The following is a 24,703-nucleotide window of genomic DNA, read 5'->3' as shown; positions in this document are numbered from 1 at the left end:
AGATGAAAACAGGTCTCCAGCCCAGGAGAGCCTGGATGGTCACTGGAAAGGATCTATCGCATAGTGCTGGGAGCAGAGTGCAGCCCAGCATGGGCCGCACCAGGATAGACAAGACCAGGGGTCAGTCAGCCAGAACAGGCCTTAGGGCCATGAATCATTGAGCTGTGGCAATTACCAGACTTCTCAACCCACAAATGCCAAAGAGCAGGTTAGTGGGAAACTGCAGGATTGAGTTTAGAGCAGTCCGGCCCCATCCCTGGGGGTACTGGAGGTGGTGCAGCAGCAGCAGCAGCAGGAATCTCCTGATGCTGCTTCCAGAGCTCCAGCATCAGCTGCTTCCAGAGTCCCTGGCCCACTTGGTGGGAGGAATCCAGCAGTGGATCAGAGCGGGAGTACAAGAAGCACTTTGTGACTACAGAAGCAGATTCTCTTGCTGTGCTCTACTTGGGTGTGGATTGCAGTCCTGGTTGGTCATTCTTGGGGGTCAGAGCTTGCGGTGATGGTGGAGTAGAAGTAGCTCTGAAAACAGCAGTGCTTGGACCCTAAAGCTTGAGACAAAGAGCTCTCTACTCTACAAGCAATCATACCCTGACAAAGAGCTCAAGGGTCAAGTAGTTAGCTGGGAACATGAACAGGCAGAGGGCAAAATAGAAATGGAAAGAATCCACTGATCACCTCTTGAAAAAGATCCCCAAAAGAAAACTCCTAGGAATACTGTTGCCAAATTCCAGAGTTCCCAGGTCAAGGAGAAAATACTTCAAGCAGCCAGAATGAAACAATTTGAATATTATGGAAACACAATCAAGATAACACAAAATCTAGCAGCTTCTACATTAGGGGATCAAAGGGCATGGAATATGATATTTGAGAGGTCAAAGGAGCTAGGATTAAAACCAAGAATCACCTACCCAGCAAAATTGAGTATAATGCTCCAAGGCAAAATATGGATTTTCAATAAAATAGAGGACTTTCAAGCTTTCTCAATGAAAAGACCAGAGCTGAATAGAAAATTTGGCTTTCAAGTACAAGAATCAAGAGAATCATGAAAAGGTAAATTAGAAAGAGAACTCATAAGGGACTTACTAAAGTTGAACTGTTTTGTTTACATTCCTACATGGAAAGATGATGTGTGTAATTCATGAGACCTTTCCCAATATTAGGGTAGTTGAAGGGGATATACATATATGTAGACAGAGGGCACAGGGTGAGTTGAATATGGAGGAATGATATCTAAAAAAATAAAATTAAATTAAAGGATGAGAGAGGAATATATTGAGAGAGGGTGAAAGGGAGAGATAAAATGGGGTAAATTATCTCACATAAAAGTGGGAAGAAAAAGCAGTTCTGTTGGAAGGGAAAAGGGGGCAGGTTAGGGGGAATGAGTGAATCTTGCTCTCATCGGATTTGATTTGAGGAGGGAATAATATACACACTCAATTGGGTATCTTTCTCCACAGGAAAGTAAGGGGAAGGGGATAAAAAAGGGGGAGGAGGTAATAAAAAGCAAACACTTTTGAAAAGGGACAGGGTCAAGGGAGAAAATTGAATAAAGGGATTTGGGATAGGATGGAAGGAAATATAGTTAGCCTTTTACAACATGAGTATTGTGGAAGTGTTTTACATAATGATACATGTGTGACCTATGTTGAATTGCTTGCCTTCCTAGGGAGTGTGGGTGGGAAGGGAAGAGGGGAGAGAATTTGGAACTCAAATTTTTAAAAACAGATGCTCAAAAAAAAGTTGTTTTTGCATGCAGCTAGGAAACAAGATATATAGGGAATGGGGCATAGAAATTTATCCTGCCCTACAAGAAAGTAAGGGGAAAGGGGATGGGAGGGAGTGAGGTGACAGAAGGGAGGTCTGACCGGGGAATGGGGCAATCAGAATATATGCCATCTTGGAATGGGGGGGAGGGTAGAAATGGGGAGAAAATTTGTAACTCAAAATGTTGTAGAAATCAATGTTGAAAACTAAAATATTAAATAAAAATGATAAAATTCAAAAAAATAGGAGTAGGTGGAAGAAAGAACCCTATACTAAAATTCCATTTGAAAATTGTTAACCCTTTTGCATTAGTGACCTATTACAAAATAAATAACTGTTTGCCATGCATTGTAGAGCTTCTAGGTGGCACAATGGATAGAATCAGGATGACTCATCTTCCCAAGATCAAACTTGGCCTCACACACTTGCTGGCTTTGTGAGCCTGGGTAACCCACTTAACCCTGTTTGCCTCAGTTTCTTCATCTGTAAAATTAGCTGGAGATAGAAATGACAAACCACTCTACTGTCTTTGCCAAGAGAATCCCAAATGTGGTCATGAAGAATTGGACATGACTGAAAATGACTTAACAACAATAAAACAAAGTAGAACTTTCTGATGTTAAAAAATTTTATAAAAAGTAATTTATAAAAAGTGATACCAAAATGTATTCCTCTTGTATGCTGTTTCCAAATATTGTCTTTTCCTAGCGTTGTACTAAAAATATAGCTTGTGTTAGGTAGCATTTTAGGGTTTTCAACAAGCTTTCTTCACAGTCAACCCGTGAGACAGTATATTATTATTCCCATTTTAGAGAAAAGGAAATTAGCTCAGAAAAAATAAGATGACTTGCCCAAGATCATATAGCTAGTAAGTGGCAAAAACAGGATGCAAATGTGAATTTCTTGACTAAGTATAGTTTGTTATCTACTATAGGAACCTGCCTCTCAGCTGGTTGGTAAAGGCAGCAAGAGCAACCCTGTAACAAAACTCCATTCACAGCAAAGGGTCTCAAAGCAATGGCAAATTACAATAGAGTTTGTAAACAGTGGTCTATTTTAGAGTGGTCAGCTCTGAAATGCATAATAGATGCTTAAAAGCTACTTAATAATAATAGCTGGAATTTATATATTACTTTAAGGTTTCAAAAGTATTTTATAAATATTATCTCATTTGATGCTTCCAAAAGCTGTGGGAGGTACTTGCTATTGCTATCCTCATTTTGCAAATGAGGAAACTAAGGCAATCAGAGGTTAAGTGATTTGCCCAGGACCATATGGCTACAAAGTATCTGAGGCTGGATTTGAATTTATGCTGTAGAATACTAGAGTTAGAGGGGATGTTAGCCACCATCTTGTCCAAGTCATAAAAAGGAGATCTTAAATAAATTGCTATTCATCCATAGGATTGGATTTACTCTGGTAAAAACCCAAAATTGAGTGTAATAAATTATGGATACCATAGTAAATAGGTACTCTAGATTTTCACAGAAAGGTTGTTGCTCCATTGAATACTTAGCTATACAACTAAAGTATTCATCCTTCCCCCGGGTTTTGTAATAATGGCTAGAATATTGGACTTGGAAAGAGGAAATCCTAGGTTCAAATCTTGATTCTGCAAAACCTACTAGTTATGTGATCGTAAGCAACTCACAGCCTCTCATTTCCCCCAGAAAATTCTCAAGACTATCAATTACAGGTAAGTTGCTGATCTGCATAAATGGAGAGAATTTCCAAACTGGGTGTTGTCTCTTTCTACTACCTTCCCTCCTGCAAAAAAAAAAAATATCAAATACTAGAAATAAATCAAGACAAGCTTCCTGCAGTTCAAAAACCTATTTACTTTTTTCTCTAGGGATATTAGTATCAATAAATAACAGTAACTATGTCTTATGCTACATTTGAGATAACATTTAAATGCTGATATTTTCTAAATTAAGCATGTGAAATTATAGGAAGAGCCTAGGCTTTGACTGCTATTTACTACCTGTGGGATTTAGGGTAGGCACTGTGCTTTACAAATATTATCTCATTTAATCCTCACAACAAAACCGGAAAGTAGGTGCTATTATTATCCCCATTTTACGGTTAAAAAAAAAAACTGAGGTCTACCAAGGTTAAATAACTTGTCCAGCATCAAACAGCTAGTAAGAGTCTGAGGCCACATTTGAACTCAGGTCTTCCTGAGTCCCTGCCTGTCCACTTAGGTGCCTATAGAAGTCCCAGTCTTAGGTTCAGACTCAGTCTCTTCTCCTACTGCTTGGCCAGAGGAAGACCTTGAAACTTCAGAGGGTTAGAAGATTTGGACTTGTCATCAGTGTCATCCTTACCATAGTATCTGCAGGATAGCATGAGTGAACAAGGACAAACTAGACACAGTGAGGAAAGTTAACTTTAGGACTGAACAAGAAGCCCTTCAGAAAAGCCATACTATGCTTATATTAAAGGAAAAATCCTGCTTTGGACCTTGCTCTGGTCAATTAAAGGCAAACTTAGGAAATGAGACAGAGAGGAGTTTATTGGCACCCCAAGGCATCAAGCAGTTGGAGTGAGGCCATTTGTCAGATCCAAGTAGTACAAAAATTTACATATGAGGGTAAGACAATCCCAATTGGTAAAAGTTTTAATGGGGATATGGGTCAAGTGTGATCTCATCTCCTCCCTATTACAGCATCATTGGGAGATGGGAGTAGTCCTCAAGGGGACCTGGCCCTCTCCTGCAGTCTTATGCTTGAGGAAGTTGAGGAAGGTTAAAATATGGGGGTTGTTCAGATATAATTTGCCCAGTGGCTTAACTTTGCATAATCCCCTCTTTGGTGCTAACCATATTCATGGTGCAGAAGCACAATTGAAGCTATATTGCTCTTCTATCCTCAACTGTATTATCCTAATCTCTGATGCTTATGTCATGGCCATAAGCTAGGGAACAGAAAATTTGCAACAAGACCCAAGTGTACTGTGGACATGAAAATTATAAAAATCACAATCCCATGAGTGGGGCCCCTATTGGGGAAAAGCCATAAAACACAATAAGAAATGAAAGCCATAGCTTAAATTCTGTGGAAGGTGAAAGTCTGGACATGGTGACCTGTTAAAAATCATAATTCCAATACTAGCCATAACTTAGATAATGTGTTAGTTGACAGTCATAACACAAATACAGTGACCTGTTTGTGACCAGTACATGATCAATATATATACCTGTATTTGGGCATTTTACCCAGAAACATTGACTTAACACCCACACTTGGAAATAAGTTCATTACTAAGTAGAAACCCAAAATATCCACCAATCAGTAGTGATGTGCTTTATAGCTCCACCTCCCTTTGTTTAATTTTGATAATTACCACTGGGCTTTCCTGATGTCTTTTCAGGAATCCAACCTGTAGTCTGGCTGCCGCCCCAGATTGATGATTTGTTACACTCTTGGCAAGGATCCATCATACTGCCCCAATGTAAGTATCCAACTAATTAAATCACTACCTATAATCAATCTGGAACTCTTTGGCCTCTTCCTTTGGTATCAAATTTGTCCCACTGTTTGAGGGAGGTGGGGGAAGGTACAGAGTTCTTTAGATGGGGGAATTCTAGAACCTACACAATGCTTCCCTCAATGTCATAAAAGTTAAACAAACTTAGTTAAATAGAGTCTAACATCAAGTCTCCTTGTAACTTGGTAACCCACTCCCAATGTGCATTTAATCAGCACATTTCGTCTTGAGTCCTAGATGTCCCATGTAGTTGTTTGGTCCCTGGAAAACATTTTCCCTTAGACATTCGGGAATAGGCCTCTTTCTCAGGGCAGCTCTAAAGGGAATGCTTCCTAGTAGATTTGCTTCTCTGATTCCAACTCACTTACAGACATTCTTAGGTAATTCTGCTAAAATCTGCCAGTAATGAGATGCAGTACAATTTAGTACAACCTCCCAAATTTGCTTTTCTAGTAACTAGTTCATGTGGTGAGAACTAACTCAACTGTTTGGCTCTAACCCTATTGACAATAGAGCTATAAGAAAAGCAACAAATTAGGAAGCCATAATTCACCTGAAACTTCAGAGAATTTCAGTTTTTTACATACGTGTTGTTCTTTTTATTTTTATCCAAACTCTGTACCTAATATGGACAATGTTATTCACAGGTTAAGGAAGAGGGCTTGACTTGGAAAATGAGCACCCCATTTCTTAATTTATCACACAGATACTTCAAAATAAAAATTTTAAATAAGAATAGGAATTTTAAATAAGATTTAACATTCTTCATGATTATTAATGCAATTTTAAATGTTAAAATCATAACCCAATTTTTGAGAACTTATTACTAAAACACTCAAGTCTGTGTTTCCCATTAGACACATTTGGAAGCCAATCAAATATATATAAAATATGTGTGTATAGCTACGTGCATATATGTATACACACATATATACATACACACATGTGGGCGTGGGTGTGTATGTATATATATATACGTGTATATATGTATGTGTGTGTGTGTGTGTGTGTAGTTATTGTGCATTCTTCATTTTTGAAGATGACCGATGACATCAGGAGGATGATGTCTTGACTTACACCTGAATTGGATTTAAGTGAGGCAAAGCTGCACAAAGTCACCCACCTCACTCTCTCCTCCAAGGTCATCAAAGTCCAAAGGCAAGACAAAGTTCAAGATGTCTAGCTATGGCCTGGGATGCAGTGAGTGACCTTGACTTTTCTAAATTAAGGTTTTTCCCAGGTCACTTTTTGTCTGAGGCCATACATATTTAGTGACTAAGGGCTAGGTAAGACTGAGATAAAAGATGGCCCAATTTACCATCACAAAAATATCTGGGAAAGGCCCTCAAGAGTTTCTGCCCAGAACAGAAAACCCATTGCTGTTTACAGTCATTCTAAGCCTCAAAATCTAAACAACGAGTGAGCCACAGAGGTTGGGTTGGGGCTTTTGTTGGCCAATCAGTGAAAGCCAGAATTATTTGGGTTTAAAGGTATAGTCAAGTTGCTCCACTTAAAACACAATGGGCTTTTTTAAAACCTATTTTTTCAGAGCTATATTTAGAGAAATAAAAAAATGAAAACTGCAGAGGACAAAAAGTAAAAATTTCCCAACTTTTTGAAAACTTATGATGGAACAAGGAGGAGGAAAAGGAAAAGGACAAGGACAAGGATGAGGAAATAGGAGAAGGAGAAGACAATATAACAGCATTCCCCAGCTTCTGCTTGAATTGGTATGTTGGGTCCCCAGAGGACAGCTACTACTATTCTCAGATAACACAGTAAAGACAGTTAATATAAAAAATTCCCTAACCACCTGGTTCACTCCTTCCCACAAATACACACAACATCCCTGGGAAGAGTAAACTTAAATTTGGAACCTACTAGTAATGAGGCACATGTGTAGGAAATGTGTCACACACACACACACACGCAGACACGCACATTCTAGTTATTATAAATCTAAGAAGTTAAAGTTAGTCTTAGAAATCTAACAGCCAAATCTTATTGCTTTTACATCTTTGTCTTATCCTCTCCTTTTTTTAGGATACACACACACACACACATGCATGTATCTGTATTTCTCATATCATTTTGAAGGAATAAGGTACTTTATGGACCTAATGTTATACATGAATATTAAATAAACTGTTAGCAAACCTAACTCATTTACTTAGTTGCTTAAGACATGGAGATGATCACAAATTCAGATTAAAATAGTAAAAATTGTTCATGTTTGCTTAAAAATAACTCAGATATTTTAGTATTAATCTATTAATTAATAGATTTAGCATCACAATAACAAACTCACACTGTTCATTTGCCCTGATAGTAGAAATTTGCTATGGAAGGAAAAAGAGAGACATAATTATGACAATATCAAGACTGTCTCTTCAGGGGCACAGAAGCTATGTAACAGGGGAAAAACTCCCTTAGCCCTATTTGATTCCAGGCAAGAGTCATAGTAAATAATCAATCACAAAGAGAAGTTCCACATTATTCACAGAGTATCATAGCCAGGAATTGGAGAAACATGTCTAATATAATGGTTTCCCAAATTTCACAGCATAAGAAAAAATTTTAGAAACACAAAACCATACATGATATTATATACTTAAAACATGAAATAAAACCTATTATCAGTCAGGTGACATCAATTTACTCAAGTGCATTCCGAAATTACCTTACATAGAAAATCATTCATTTTTATCATTTTTGGCATTCCCTATTGATTGCATTCAACACCAATATAAAGTACTTACATTGATGGGGTGGAGCTAAGATGGTGGCTGGAAAGCAGGGACTTCCTTAGGCTCTCCCCCAAATCCCTCCAAACACCTGTAAAAATGGCTCTGAACAACTTCTAAAGTTGTGGAACCCACAAAATAGCAGTGGGAAGAAGGTCGACAGCCTGGATGCTAGCTGGGAAGGGTCTATCACACGGTGCTGGGAGTGCAGTGCAGCCCAGCATGGGGTGCGCCAGGACCAACCAGACCCTGAGTCAGGTGGAGCAGGCCTTGGGGCCATGAATCACTGACCTGTGGCAGTTACCAGACTTCTCAACCCACAAATGCCAAAGACCATGGAAAGTGGTCTGGCCCCAGCCCTGGGGGTGATGGAGGTGGCATGGTGGTGGCAGCAGCAGCAGAAAGCTCCTGAGGCTGCTTCCAGACCTCCAGTGTCAGCTGCTTTCAGAGTCCCTGGCCCACATGGCAGGAGGAATCAAGCAGTGGATCAGAGCAGGAGTGCAAGGAGCACTTTGCTGCATAGAGGCAGATTCTCTTCTTTGCCCTGCTTGGATCTGGATCTTGGTTCTGGTTGGTGGTTCTTGGGGGAAGAGGAGCGCTGGTGTGACAGAGCTTGTGGTGATGGTGGAGTAGAAGTAGCTCTGAAAACAGCAGTGCTTGGACCCTAAAGCTTAGGACAAAATACTCTCTACTCTATAAGCAGTCATACCCTGAAAAAAAGCTCAAGGGTCAAGTAGTTGGCTGGGAACATGAACAGGCAGCAAAAATGGACTCAGACTGTAGAATCTTTTTTTGGTGACAAAGAAGATCAAAACATACATCCAGAAGAAGTCAACAAAGTCAAAGAGCCTACAACAAAAGCCTCCAAGAAAAATATGAATTGGTCTCAGGCCAAGGAAGAGCTCAAAAAGGATTTGGAAAAGCAAGTAAGAGAAGTAGAGGAAAAATTGGGAAGAGAAATGAGAGTGATGCAAGAAAACCATGAAAAACAAGTCAACGACCTGCTAAAGGAGACCCAAAAAATACTGAAGAAAAAACACCTTAAACAATAGACTAACTCAAATGGCAAAAGAGGTCCAAAAAGTCAATGAGGAGAAGAATGTCTTAAAAAAGGCAGAATTGTCCAAATAGAAAAGGAGAAAATAATTCCTTAAAAATTAGAATGGAGCAAATGGAAGCTAATGACTCTATGAGAAATCAAGATATTATAAAACAGAACCAAAGGAATGAAAAAATAGAAGATAATGTGAAATATCTCATTGAAAAAATCATTGATCTGGAGAATAGATCCAGGAGAGATAATTTAAAAATTATTGGACTAGCTGAAAGCCATGATCAAAAAAAGAGCCTAGACATCATCTTTCAAGAAATTATTAAGGAAAACTGCCCTGATATTCTACAACCAGAGGGCAAAATAGAAATGGAAGGAATCCACTGATCACCTCTTGAAAAAGATCCCAAAAGGAAAACTCCTAGGAATATTGTCTCCAAATTCCAGAGTTCCCAGGTCAAGTAGAAAATATTGCAAGCAGCCAGGAAGAAACAATTTGAGTATTGTGGAAACACAATCAGGATAATACAAGATCTAGCAGCTTCTATATTAAGGAATCAAAGGGCTTAGAATATGATATTCCAGAGGTTAAAGGAGCTAGGATTAAAACCAAGAATCATCTACTGAGTATAATACTCCAAGGCAAAATATGGGATTTTCAATAAAATAGAGGACTTTCAGACTTTCTCAATGAAAAGATGAGAACTGAATAGAAAATTTGACTTTCAAATACAAGAATCAAGAGAATCATGAAAAGGTAAACAAGAAAGAGAAATCATAAGGGACTTACTAAAGTTGAACTGTTTTGCTTACATTCCTACATGGAAAGATGATGTGTGTAATTCATGAGACTTTTCTCAGTATTAGGGTAGTTGAAGGGAATATACATATATATAGAGAGAGGGCACAGGGTGAGTTGAATATGGAGGAATGATATCTAAAAAATAAAATTAAATTAAAGGATGAGAGAGGAATATATTGAGAGAGGGTGAAAGGGAGAGATAAAACGGGGTAAATTATTTCACATAAAAGTGGGAAGAAAAAGCAGTTCTGTTGGAAGGGAAAAAGGGCCAGGTGAGGGGGAATGAGTGAATCTTGCTCTCATCGGATTTGATTTGAGGAGGGAATAATATACACACTCAATTGGGTATCTTACCCCATAGGAAAGTAGGGGAAAGGGGATAAAAAAGGGGGGATGATAGAAGGGAGGACAGATAGGGGGAGGAGGTAATCAAAAGCAAACACTTTTGAAAAGGGGCAGGGTCAAGGGAGAAAATTGAATAAAGGGGGACAGGAGCAGCTACCATGGCTGTGTAAAACTAACAACACCCAACACACAGAACACTGCAAGCCCAGGTTCTTTTGATCTGCTTTACTAAGGAAAGTAACGTTAAGGGGTTAACAATCTTACTTTAATCTAGCATACAAATATCATTCACTTAGTTCAAGGGAAGAATCCAGCACCCTGAACTTCAGAGCAAATACAAACAAATTACGAACATCAACAGACAGACCTTGTCTGATTCAAATCTCAATGCATAGTTACCAGAGTTTAACGAAGTCCCAACATCTGGGTTTACAAGCTAGAGGGCTCTTAACTACAGCTGCCCAGAGTCTCCACATCAGCCCCCTGGCAAGAGCGAGAGCCCTAAACGAATAGCTCTGTTCTCTCTTTTTATGCACTCTTTAGCTGTCATCAAACATCATTTGAGCAACCAGTACTTAGGCTCTTACTATTGGCTCAGGTCTTAGCAGCTCCCCTTCATGCCCACATAGGCTTAGCACCTAATAGATAGGGGTTTGGGCCTGGGGTTTAGTACCTAATAAGATGCAATCAAAGACACCCAACTTAATTGATATTACAGATGGAGGGAAATATAGTTAGCCTTTCACAACATGATTATTGTGGAAGTGTTTTGCATAATGATACATGTGTTGCCTATGTTGAATTGCTTGCTTTCTTAGGGAAGGTGCATGGGAAGGGAAGAAGGGAGAGAATTTGGAACTCAAAGTTTTAAAAGATCAAAAAAAAGTTGGTTTTGCATGCACCTGGGAAATAAGATATATAGGGAATGGGGCATAGAAATAAATCTATCCTGCCCTACAAGAAAGTAAGGGGAAAGGGGATGAAGGGGCGGGGTGACAGACGGGAGGACTGACTGGGGAATGGGGCAATTGGAATACATGCCATCTTGGAGTGGGGGGGGAGGATATAAATGGGGAGAAAATTTATACCTCAAAATCTTGTGGGAATCAATGTTGAAAACTAAAATATTAAATAATAAAATATGAAAAAAAATTTTAAAAGCACTTACATTTACTAACATTAATGTAGTTCTTGCTATGTGCCAAGCACTGTGCTAAGGATTTTACAGTTATGATCTTCACAACAACCCTAGGAGGTAGGTATAATTATTATCCCATTTACAGATTAGGAAAGTAAGATAAACAGAGATGAAGTGACTTGCTTAAAGTCATACAGCTAATAAATTTTCTGATACTGGATTTTAACTCAGGTCTTCCTGATCCATGCATTTTCCAGGGCATTGTCTTAGTGCCAAATAGCAAATGTATTTTACATTAAGTTCTGATTTACCACCATTATCCTAATAGAAGAAAAATTGAGATTTGAATGTTACCTTTGGTGATTGTAAATCCAGATCTGATTTGGTTGAAATTTGTCCTGAAATTAAATCATAATGTGGTCTTATTTACAGTGACAATCTGGTAGTGGCTAAGAAATAGAATGTTAGATCAGTGGAATAGATTAGGTACACAATACACAGTAGTAAATGACCACAGTAATCTAATGCTTGGTAAACCAAGATCCAAGCTTTTAGGGTAAGAACTCAACATTTGACAAAAATTGCCAGGAAAACTAGAAAGCAGTTTGGCAGAAACGAGGCATCAACCAACATTCACACCATATCCCAAGAAGAGGTCAAAATAAATAAATGATTTAGATAGAAAGCGTGATATCCTAAGTAAATTAGAGAAGCAGAGGAAAAGGTACCTGTCAGATCTATGGATAAGAGTTTATGATGAAACAAGAGATAGAGGAGAATGTGGGAAGTAAAATATATCATTTTGAATACATGAAGTTAAAAAGTTTTGCACAAAACTTATAGAGGTAAAATTAGAAGGAAACAGGAACTGGGGGAAAGTTTTTGGAGCAAGCTTTTCTGACAAAGGCCTCATTTCTCAAGTATATAGGGGACTGGGCCAAATTTATAAAAATAAGAGCCATTCCCCTGTTGATAAATAGTCAAAGGATATGAACAGGCAGTTTTTGGAAGAAGAAATTTATGCTCTCAATAGTCACATGAAAAAATGCTCTCAATCACTAATTAGAGAAATGAAAATTATAACAACTCCAAGAAACTACCTCATTCTTGTCAGGTTGGCTAACATGACAGAAAAGGAAAATGAGAAATGCTGGAGGGAATGTGGAAAAATTGGGACACTAATGCATTGTTGTTAGAGTTGTAAAGAAGTCCAACCATTCCTGAGGACAATTTGGAACTACATCCAAAGGGCTATAAAATTGTACATGCCCTTTGTCCCAGCAATACTACTACCAGGTTTGTATCCCAAAGAGATCAAAGAAAAGGGGAAAATGCCTATTTGTACAAAAACATTTATAGGAGCTCTTTTCATGGTGACAAAGAATTGGAAATTGAGGGAACAACCATTGTCGACCTGAAAGTTTGGTTAAAGGAGGCAACAGGCTAGGTGATATATAAATTCATATCGTTTATTCCCTTAAAGCTAGCAGATACATCATCATGGAATCAGAAGCAAACTTCTGATTGACTGGATGAAGAAGGACAAGGTTTAAGTAACGATTCCAACTCCAGTTTATGATCTCCATATCAAAGAAAGGAAGACAAGGTAGGGTCACTTAGAGATTATTATCACAAGATGCAAATGTATCTAGAATATCAAGATAAGAGAAATGCCGCTGTTCTGGCTGCAGACATTCTGTCACCAACAGGAAAGATACTTCTTGTCAATCTTAACTGGTCTTTGAAGTTGCTGACACAGAAAGAGGCATTTTTAGAATAGAGCAAAAGCAGTTTGAATGCTTTGGATATTATTGGGGTTCAAATAATCTGAAAGGATTGACACCATCAATGGCTAACCAAGCTGTGTTAGGTGATTGTGATGGAATACTATTGTGCTATAAAAAAGAACAAGCAGGATGGCTTCAGGAAAAAAAGAGAAAACTGATGAACTTAAAATGCAGATTGCAGCATACTTCTTTTTACTATTTTTATTTTATTTTATTTTATCTTGTTTGTGTTTTCTTTTAAAACATGACTAATATGGAAATGTTTTGCATAACTTCTCATGTATAATCAAAATAAATTTACTTGCTTTCTCAAGGAGGAAGGAGGGACAGGAGTGATGAGGTTAAAGAAAAATGCTGATGGTTGGGAACCATAGGTTTCTAAGGGTGCTTGAGACCACAAAACACAGACGCGCTGGGTTCTGCCGAAAGAAATTGACTCAAGCCCTCTCAGCCAAGGAAAAAGAAAAGTTTATTAAGGATTATTTGCCATAATAGGTTGTCTTAAGAAATCTTACCATTTGTGATGCTTGTTTTCACGAGCAGGCCAGATTCAATCTGAGCTAGATTGAATCTGAGCGCCTTCAAGGAGGCAAGATGAAGATTATACACAGAAAGATTGTGGGAGGGACTGAGGGGTGGTTGAGTAGTCTGGGGTGACTAAAGGAGGGGCTTAGGGAGTGTCCTGAGGAGGATTCCAAGGAAGACCCCAATGGGACTTGGGTGACTAGAGGTCAAGACTCCAGGAAACAAGGTAATGGCATTCTGATAGGATCAAGGGTGGGAAGCAGCTGGACAAGAGAGGGCTAGGCCAGGTAGAGATTTGGGCCAAGATAATGAAAGGCTTATGGCCTTATGCAAAGGGCAGATCTGGTGGGAAGATTCAAGGAGAGTTCAAGGGGGTTCCCAGAGACTGTACCCTCATCAGGAGGAAGTGAGAATTCAGAACTCAAAATTTAAAAAAAAAAGGTTGTTAAAAATTTTTTGTACATAATTTGGGAAACATCTAATGAAATAAATAAAAATAACTTTTAAAAAGAGGAATAATTTCCCCAATGGTGCTTTTTCAAGGAATGCTTTGTGTTATCAAAATAGATTGCTGTGGTTCCACAATTTTTTCAGCATTAATCAGAAATTGATATTTATTTTTTCCTTAAAAAAAATCATTTTGTGAAACATGGCATTAGCTTTCTAGTAATGTTTTTATATTACTAATGCCAACTGGTGCTGCTGACAAACATATCTAATTATGCTGAAATATTGTGTTAGTTTCTTAAGCAAAAAAAAAAATCTTTTTGCAGTGTGTGGGGTGGTGAGACCACCTGAGTACCCCAATAATTCACAGAGGCTTCTCAGGTAGGGACAGAAAAGGAATTAATTTCATTTTACAAATCCTGTGAGGTTTGGCCATCACCTCCACTAGGACAGACTAGTGGAAGGAGGCAAATCACAAAAGGCAAGAGACCAATTTATATCCTAACACAAAAAAGATTCCGCCCACCACTATCCCTCCTCTCCATTGGCTGGGGGTGGGGGGGGCGGGCTTACAATCTAGACAAGAAAAGCTAGACAAAGAACCAGGAAATCAAACACAGCCAATCCAAATCACATCTCCTTATTTAGCAACCAGGTGCTGATGTGGCAATAATATGGCTAAGGTAAAGAGGAGGAATGAGGGAGGGAAGGGGGAGTCTTCCTGGATTTGGTAACAACTCTGTGCTAGCATGAAAAGAGAGAGAGAGAGAGAGAGAGAGAGAGAGAGAGAGAGAGAGAGAGAGAGAGGCAGGCACCTATTGCCCCAGCCCTGAATTCCTGAGAGTTAGGTAATCACATTCCTACAAGGTTAAATCCCAAGGTCTATTCCATCCTCTCACTGCCCCTGCTTATTCCAGAAATAATTCTTTTATTTTCTTTCTCTGTGAAGTCTGCACAAGAATTATCTCCCACTCATGCAGTATATTTAAATTCCTTCTTTCCTTCCTTCAAATCTTACATGTAAATTTAAAGTTATATTTAGCAAAACAAAACAAAAACACCTTTAGACTCCACTAGTTTTAAACACTACATGGAACCCTGGTAAAAAATCTTGTATAGGTCATCTTTTCATTCACTGTGCTTAATTGTTCTAATGAAGAGAGAGAGAGAGAGAGAGAGAGAGAGAGAGAGAGAGAGAGGAGAACATTGCTCTTTCAAAAATATTTATCGCCAGTTGGTGGCACTATTAACCAGATTTTCAAAAAATAATTGAAAATTTCACTAAATGTGAAGATTTTTGAAAAAAATGATTAAATGATGGGTGTAGTTGTTTAGTAAAGATGTATTTTTATTCCAGAATGGAAAGTTTTTAAAACAGTTCTGTGGGTCCATCTGTCTATAGTGGTGAAATTTGTTTGTATTTCTGAATATGTGCATAGTCTCATTAAAATGCTAATTTCCTGGAAATGATTCTACATAAATGAAGTTTTTTAAGAAGTCATCATAAGTTCACACTGTATATGTTTTACTACTAAAAAGAAAACATCTACAGATCATGCTTTAAAAAATAAAAAAAGATGAAGATGGTGGCTGGAAAGCAGACACTAGCATGAGCTCCCTGCCAAGTCCCTCCAAAAACCTATAAAAAATGACTCTGAACCAATTCTAGAACTGCAGAACCCACGTAGCAGAGGGAAGCAGGGCTCCACCCCAGGACAGCCTGGATGGTCACTGGATGAGGTTTATCAGGCACAGAGCGGAGGGGAGCAGAGCCCGGAGGGGAGTGGAGCTCAGCATGGGCTGCGGGGACCAACCAGACCAGGAGCCGGGCAGAGCAGGCCCTAGCACCCTGAATCAGTGAGCTGCAGCAGTTACCAGACTTTTCAACCCACAAACACCAAAGACAACAGAGAAGGTTAGTGGGAAAAGCTGCTGGGGACAGAGTGAAAGAAGGAGTTCGCTGGTTCAGGCACTGCCCTGGGGGCAGCAGAGGTGGGGCAGCGACAGAAGTACAGCTGCAGTTGCTTCTGGCCCCAGGCCCACCTGGTGGGAGGAATTAAGTGGCAGATCAGAGCAGGAGTGCACAGCCTGCTGAAGATCTAAGTCCAGTCCGGGTTGGAGGTTCTTGGGGAAGGAGGAGTGGTGGTGTGGCAGAGCTGGCGCATCCCCCCAAGCTTGGAACATAGAACTATTCACTCTACAAGTAGTCATACCCCGCTGAAAAACTCAAGGGTCAAGTAAGTTGGCTGGAAACATGGCCAGGTAGCGAAAACACACCCAGATGCAGTCTCAGACTCTGGAATCTTTCTTTAGTGACAAAGAAGACCAAAACATACAGCCAGAAGAAGTCAACAAAGTCAAAGAGCCTACAACAAAAGCCTCCAAGAAAAACATGAACTAGTCTCAGGTCATGGAAGAGCTCAAAAAAGATTCGGAAAAGCAAGTTAGAGAAGTAGAGGAAAAATTGAGAAGAGAAATGAGAAGGATGTGAGAAAACCATGAAAAACAAGTCAATGACTTGCTAAAGGAGACCCAAAAAAATACTGAAAAATACACTGAAGAAAACAACACCTTAAAAAACAGACTAACTCAAATGGCAAAAGAGCTCCAAAAAGCCAATGAGGAGAAGAATGCCTTGAAAGGCAGAATTAGCCAAATGGAAAAGGAGGTCCAAAAGACCACTGAAGAAAATACTACCTTAAAAATTAGATTGGACCAAGTGGAAGCTAGTGACTTCATGAGAAATCAAGACATTATAAAACAGAACCAAAGGAATAAGAAAATGGAAGACAATGTGAAATATCTCATTGGAAAAACCACTGACCTGGAAAATAGATCCAGGAGAGATAATTTAAAAATTATTGGACTACCTGAAAGCCATGATCAAAAAAAAAGCCTAGATATCATCTTTCAAGAAATTATCAAAGAGAACTGCCCTGATATTCTACAGCCACAGGGCAAAATAGAAATGGAAAGAATCCACCAATCACCTCCTCAAATAGATCCCAAAAAGAAATCTCCTAGGAATATTGTCACCAAATTCCAGAGCTCCCAGGTCAAGGAAAAAATACTGCAAGCAGCCAGAAAGAAACAATTTGAGTATTGTGGAAACACAATCAGAATATCCCAAGATCTAGCAGCTTCTACATTAAGAGATCGAAGGGCTTGGAATACGATATTCCGGAGGTCAATGGAGCTAGGATTAAAACCTAGAATCACCTACCCAGCAAAATTGAGTATCATGCTCCAGGGCAAAATATGGATTTTCAATAAAATAGAGGACTTTCAAGCTTTCTCAGTGAAAAGACCAGAGCTGAATAGAAAATTTGACTTTCAAATACAAGAATCAAGAGAAGCATGAAAAGGTAATCAAGAAAAAGAACAAGAAAAAGAAATTGCAAGGGACTTACTAAAGTCGAACTGTTTTGTTTACATTCCTACATGGAAAGATGATGTGTATGATTCATGAGGCCTCAGTATTAGGGTAGCTGAAGGGAATATGCATATATATATATGTGTGTGTGTGTGTGTGTATGTGTGTGTATGTGTGTGTTTATGTGTATATGTGAGTGTGTATATATGTACGTATATATATATATATATATATAGAGAGAGAGAGAGAGAGAGAGAGAGAGAGAGAGAACGGGCACAGGGTGAGTTGAAGATGAAGGGAAGATATCTAAAAGACATAAAATCAAATTAAGGGATGAGAGAGGAATATATTGAGAGAGGGAGACAGGGAGAGATAGAATGGGGTAAATTATCTCGCATAAAAGTGGCAAGAAAAAGCAGTTCTGTAGGAAGAGAAGAGAAGGCAGGTGAGGGGGAATGTGTGAATATTGCTGTCATCAGATTTGACCTGAGGAGGGAATACCATACATACTCAATTGGGTATCTTACCCCACAGGAAAGAAGGAGGAAGAAGATAAAAAAAAGGGGGGATGATAGAAGGGAGGGCAGATGGGGGTGGAGATAATCAAAAACAAACACTTTCAAAAAGGGACAGGGTCAAGGGAGAAAATTCAATAAAGGGGGATAGGTTAGGAAGAAGCAAAATATAGTTAGTCTTTCACAACATGAGTATTATGGAAGGGTTATACATAATGATATGCATGTGGCCCATGTTGAATTGCTTGACTTCTTAGGGAGGGTGGGTGGGAAGGAAAGAGGGGAGAGAATTTGGAACTCAAAGTTTTAAAAACAGATGTTCAAAAACAAAAAAAAAAAAAGTTTTTGCATGCAACTAGAAAATAAGATACAGAGGCAATGTGGCATAGAAATTTATCTTGCCCTACAAGAGAGGAAGGGAAAAGGGGATGGGAGGCTAGTGGGGTGACAGAAGGGAGGGCTGACTGGGGAACAGGGCAACCAGAATATATGCCATCTTGGAGTGGGGGGGAAGGTAGAAATGGGGAGAAAATTTGTAATTCAAACTCTTGTGAAAATCAATGCTGAAAACTAAACATATTATATAAAAAAATTTTAAAAAATTTAAAAAGATAATATTTAAATCACAACTTTTCCAAAGGCCATTAGGTGGCAGCCCCTCAATTTTCAAAACTCCTTGCTTTCAATTGTTTTGTTGTTTAGTCACTTTTAGTCATGTCCAACCCTGTAACCCCATTTAAGGTTTTCCTGGTAAAGATACTGGATTGGTTTGCCATTTCCTTCTCCACCCCATTATACAGATGAGGAAACTGAGGCAAAAAGGGTTAAGTGACTTGCCCTGGGTCACACTACCAGTATGTTTCTGAGGCCAGATTTGAACTCAGGAAGATGAGTCTTCCTGACTCCAGGCCTGGCACAGGCCTGGCACTCTATCCACTGTGCTGTGTAGCTGCTGACTGCTTTCAGTTGGCTCAAGTTAAAAAATTTTGTTGTGGTACTCCCACATAACACAACTTTTCCTTTTCTTTTCTCTTTAAAATCTCCCAAGGAGCCAAGTCAATTCTTTTTTTTGTTGTTGTTGTTCTTTACCTGACCCCAGTTGGATATTTTAAGAGGACAGATAAAGGAAAGAAGCTCCTACTAAGTGGCTTATCAGTGAAAGGATCCTGGACCTATTCAAATTCCCTTGAGTTTTCTTTTGTAAAATTTGATTAGGGGAAGGGAGATACTGAAGAAAACATTCAGTGCTTGTCAAACAGGCATCTGGCAACCCCCGGGAAGCCTTAGGAAAATAGGGAGGGGCTTCATGGAGCATGCTTACATTCCCATACCCCTTCTTTGGAGCTCATGAAGTTCTAAAGATTGGAAGATATGCCCCTAGAATAGTCTTTCAGGGACAGAGCACCGTCTGTCTAAAATCACTAACAGGCATTTCTCTAAAGGTTTACTAAAATCCTTCTTATCCCAATGGCATCAACACTTTCTTAAAGCTTTCTTTAAACTCAGATCCATTACCTTGGATTATGAATTTAATTCATTCTGAGATTCTGTTCTTCATGCAATTTATTTGTGTTGGGAAGCAAATTTTCCCATAGGAAATAATATAAAGCTGGATGATCAGTACCACATTCCCAAAAATATTCCTATAAAAATAATTATTTATAATTTTAAGTAAGTTTTTTTGTCCCTAATGTACCTGAAATACAATAGCAATGATTAGTACAGAATACAAATGGAAAATGAAACAAATTAACCTGCACTTTACCTTTGAGAAGAATCGTGGCTAGATTAATAATAATGCCATGTCACATTTCCATGACATTCTGAAAAAATGTCAAAAACAAGTGTCACTAGATAGATTCCTAGTCAGAAGCAAACATAAAGAAAAAAAATCAATGAGTCAGAAGATGAAAGTGATTCTAAAAAATGAAAAATAGGGAGACTAGAGGGAGAAGGAGGAGGAAGGGTTATTGCTTGGAAGGAGAATCTCCTTCCATGAGAACATCTGGGATTTCAACGTAGTGTAAGAGATGGAGGGAAGGGTTTTGTTTCCATAGAGTTGAAGGTGTAGGTGTCCTTGACCTGTAGGAATCCGAAACTTAGAGCAGCTTGACCCCACCCTCAGCACAAGCCTTGCCAAATAAGGATGAAAGTGTTTTTAAGAGTTGGTATTGGCTAAATTATCGTTTCTTTGTTCCTTGTACCTGGAGTAGATTTAGATTGTGAGCCTGAACTCCACCAATGACAGTAAAGGTCAGTGGTGGGTTGGGGTTGTTTGTGTTAGGGTATATAGCTGGGTTCTGCCCTCTGGGCACCGTTTCTCCCTACCCATTGTCTGTCAGTTTGGAGACTGCCCTTTCTCCAGATCGTAAATAAAAACTCCTTTTGCTTCTAACTTGAGAAGTCTCTGAATATTACTTGAGTTGTCTCACACAGTAAGGAGTTATACTACTTTCACTAAAAGAAAGACTAACACTACTGCCTTCACATATTTTTCATTTTTTAGAATCACTTTCATGTTTTGACTCATTGATTTTTTCTTTATGTTTGCTTCTGACTAGGAATGTATCTAGTGACACTTGTTTTTGACATTTTTTCAGAATGTCATGGAAATGTGACATTGCATTATTGTTAAAAATATTTGTGGCTCTCATTGCTACACCCTTATTTGGGTGATGTTTTTCAACAAAATTTTGCACTTTTCTTAACATCTGATAAACCTCCCTAATCTCACTTGATGTGAGGGATTCCTCCAACCTCTCAACCTCCTCCTCAGATGAGATGTCCTCTGCAGCCTCTCACTGTTGCTCCTCATGCAGATCCATCAGTTCACGGAACATCTGTCAGCTCCTGGCTGTGTTCCTCCACCAGCTCTTTAATGTCTTCAGCATACACCTCCAATCCCTTCACCAAGAGTCAATGCAGAATGAGGCCAATTAGATGGTATACCGACCTGAGGTTCCTTTGTTTGACATATGAAAGCAAAAACAAAACAAAACAAAACATTGCACTAGTTGAGTGTCATCCCTTCGAGAACTGTTCAAGTCCATGTTACAGTAATTAAGTTGGGATTTTTTTTACTGTTTTCTCTTTTGGAGAACTTATTTAATCAAGTGCCCTTGCTGAGTCTGGCCTTTGTTTCCTTGATTAAACATGGAGTCTTTGATAACCTCCTTACCTCAAGGGAAAGCCTGGTTTACGTGGGTTTGAGTCACATGTTTGTGATGCCAGAAGCTTTTAGGTCATGTGGGTTTGAGTCACATGTTGTGACAGCTTTTGACCCTGAACAGGGCATTTTTTTCCTTGGAGGCACTCACTCACTGGAAGAGTGTCATGTGACTTGAAGAGACTCTGGGCAGCAGTTGTTAAGAGCCCCCCAGCTTGTAAACCCAGATGTTGATGCTTCCCTGGTAACTATGAATTGTGATTTGAATCAGACAAGGTCTGTCCATTGATGTTTGTAATTTCTATCTGTATTTGCTCTGAAGTTCAGGGTGCTGGCTTTTCCTCCTGAACTAAGTGAGTTATATATGTACATTTGATTAAAGTGAGATTGTTAACCCCTTAAAGTTATTTTCATTAGCAAAGCAGATCAAAGAACCTATGCTGGCAGCAGCTTTTGTTGCTGGTCTTGTTGGGTCTTACACCTCAACAGCTGCTGCTAGCTGAATTGTTGTTACATTCCAAACATGATGTTTGTACAGTGAATTTTTTTCATCCTGCAAGACAAATTTTGTGAAAAATTTTCCTCATCCAGCCAAGCATATGTAAACCAGGTTACTCATGAACCAGGTTACTCCTAAACCAAGGTTCTACTATATTTAAACCAGGCGCACACATCATGCCGGTTTCTGGTTTCTGTCCCGGGGTGTCTCTCTGTTTTGTGTTTGTGTGTTTCTGTGTGTCTGTTTGTGTCTGTGTTTCTGTGTGTCTGTGTGAATGAGTGAGTGTAGCCTGTCAGCAGCAGTAGCAGCAGCAACGGCAGTAAACTCCCCCCTTGCCCCTCCCTATCCCACTGGCATTCCTGAGGAAACAGGTTGGGGGGAGTAGAGCAGGCAATTCAGTTTTGTTCTATGTGTCCATGGTCTGGTTAAAGCTTACCATCATAAGGAGAAATACCCACAAGTTAAAGTCAAGTTGTGGGGGGGAGGATTGATTTATATTGAAAACGGGGAGAAAACAGAGTATGTGAGAAAGAAAGCCTGAGAAGTGTTAGACCGAGTTCTCAGGGCTTTAACCTTAAAAGGTACATGGGAAAAGTTTTCTTTGAACTTCTCTGCACTAAAAAAAGTAGTTTTGAGATAAGAAACGGTTAAGAAAGAAGAGGAGGGAACTTTTCCCTCAGATGAAAGGGAGGCAGGCTAGACAATTATTTTAACCCTTTTTCTGCCTACATAAAAGAGAAAAGTTTTTGTGTAATGAGACCCAACCAGAAAGGAATTGAACTAAATGTAAAAAGTGAAGATGTGTCATTCGTAATTTAATGCTTAAGATAAATTAGAGTTTGTTTTACTGTTTGTCACTAAAGTTTATGGGAAAAGGAAAGGAGAGACTGTGATAAAAGTGGAAGATTAGTAAATTAAAATCTTGAGCAAGCAGCTTAGAGTAAAAGGCTTGATAGCCTGAATTAAAAACCCAGTAGATGAAGTTATAGAGAGATGGAAGGGATTATGTCCACCCACACTTTGGACTAGATCTGTGAGTGGGTTCTATTAAATTTAATATGAATATGGTCCAGTATATCACTTTAAACTGACCTGGTTATAACAGGTGATTCAAAATTGTTTGTAAAACAATATGGGAATCACATAATTGTGAAAGTATTTGGTTAAGTTAAATATAATTGCTTCACATGTGAATTTTCTCAGATGTGAAGTTTATGTCAATGGTGATAAGATGAAGGTGAAAACACATCCAGGCAGATAGATAATTGATTAATTATGGTTTTTAAAAGGTTTAAATACATGACATGTTTATGGTGTTGTATTTCTAAAAATTTTGTTATATTGTTTGGCAAACAACTGTTTCATCTGTGTTGTTAGAGAGGCAATTTCTCTTAGTGTTGTTAGATTGACAATTGTACTGTTAAAATAATGAAGGGATTAGGAAACTGTTAAGTTATTTTATAAGACCATGTCTTTTAAAGAAGTTTTACTGAAAGAGAGAGAAAAGTGGAGTCAGAAACTAGCTGATCTCTGAACCTGGCTTTTAAAATCAGTAGGACTAATTTTTAATAATTGGCTTTTAGGACATTCTTTTAAAAATTAAAATTTGGTTGTGAGGTCCTGGTAAAAGCTTTAAAAAGGAAAGATATTTGTCAGAAAATGCTATTATTGTCAAGTTGTAATACTCAAAGGCTTTATGGGGGGAAATGGAAAAATTTTTTAGTCAAATAATTCGGTAAATTGGTACTCTTGTATAGTCATGTGAAACTCTCCTGAGGCAGTTGGCAACAGTGGGGGGGGGGGGGGCAGGTGGCATCCCTCTCAGACGCTGCCCTCCTTCTTTTTGTTTCAGACCCCCTCCCCTCTGCCACCCCTCCTTCCTCCTATTTACCCTGGGATGATTCCTTCTCGGCCGAAAAAGGGGGGAAGAAGGAGTTTGGGTGGTGGGTTTTGGGAGATGGCCGGACTTTTGTGCCTGGGGCCTTGTGGAGGGATTGGGTGGGAAGACTCCATCAGATCACGCCCCTGGGGTTGAGAAAGCTTGGAGAGCTACTCAGGGACAGATATTACATCCCCCACCTAGATAACATTGTTACCAGCACAGTCACCAGATGCGTGTCCTGCGCCTAAGTGAACGAAAAACAAGTAAAGGCAGCCCCTTCGGGGAGTGCAACCTGGGGAACATGGGGAAGTAGATTTTACTGAAGTCAAACCACCAGCAGAGCAGGTTTTAAATGTCTCTTGATCTTTGTTGATACCTTCTTGGGTCGGGTGGAAGCCTTCCCTTCTAAGAAAGAGACAGCCCCGGTGGTTGTAAAGAAACCCTTGAATGAATTGATCCCCCATTTCGGCCTTCCCCTTAGCATTGGCTCAGATAATGGCCTTAGCTTTGTTCCCAAAGTTTCTCAGGGTGTGGCCAGAGCTTTAGGAGTGGAATGGAAATTGCATTGTGCCTACAGGCTCCAGAGCTCAAGTCATGTTGAACAAGCAAACCACACCCTTAAAGAGTTTCTGTCTAAATTTATCTTGGAAACCCAGGAGAACTGGGTCACTCTGCTCCCTCTGGCCTTACCCCACAGCCAATGCACCCCTAATAAACTAGGTTTGGCCCCTTTTGAAATTCTTTTTGGGGGGCCCCCTCCTATTAACGCTTTCCTCATTAAGTTCCTACAGGGTCTGCAACATACCCAGTCTCAGCTTCATAAATCTGTCCGGGAAGCCCTGCCTATTCCAACTTCTGACCACCTCCACCGCTTCCAGCCTGGGGACTCTGTCCTAGTCTGAAAACACATAGCCTCTGGTCTCAAGCCTAAGTGGAAGGGCCCTTACACTATCATCTTGACCATCCCATCTACAATCAAGGTTAACTCCATTCCCGTCTGGCTCCACCACAGCTGTGTAAAGGCAGCTGCAACCATACAATGGAAGGCAGAGCCCCTCAAGGACCCTCAAAGGCTAAGACTGTCCCGACCCTCTTCTTGATTTTCCTATTAACCTCTTGCGCAATCCCTTGCAATCCCCATGCCCCCAAGCTAAGTTCTACTTGGGTAATCACTAC

The sequence above is a fragment of the Trichosurus vulpecula genome, chromosome 8 (assembly GCF_011100635.1).
Source record: "Trichosurus vulpecula isolate mTriVul1 chromosome 8, mTriVul1.pri, whole genome shotgun sequence".
Classification (NCBI taxonomy): domain Eukaryota; kingdom Metazoa; phylum Chordata; class Mammalia; order Diprotodontia; family Phalangeridae; genus Trichosurus; species Trichosurus vulpecula.
Note: the sequence above shows the minus strand (reverse complement) of the source record.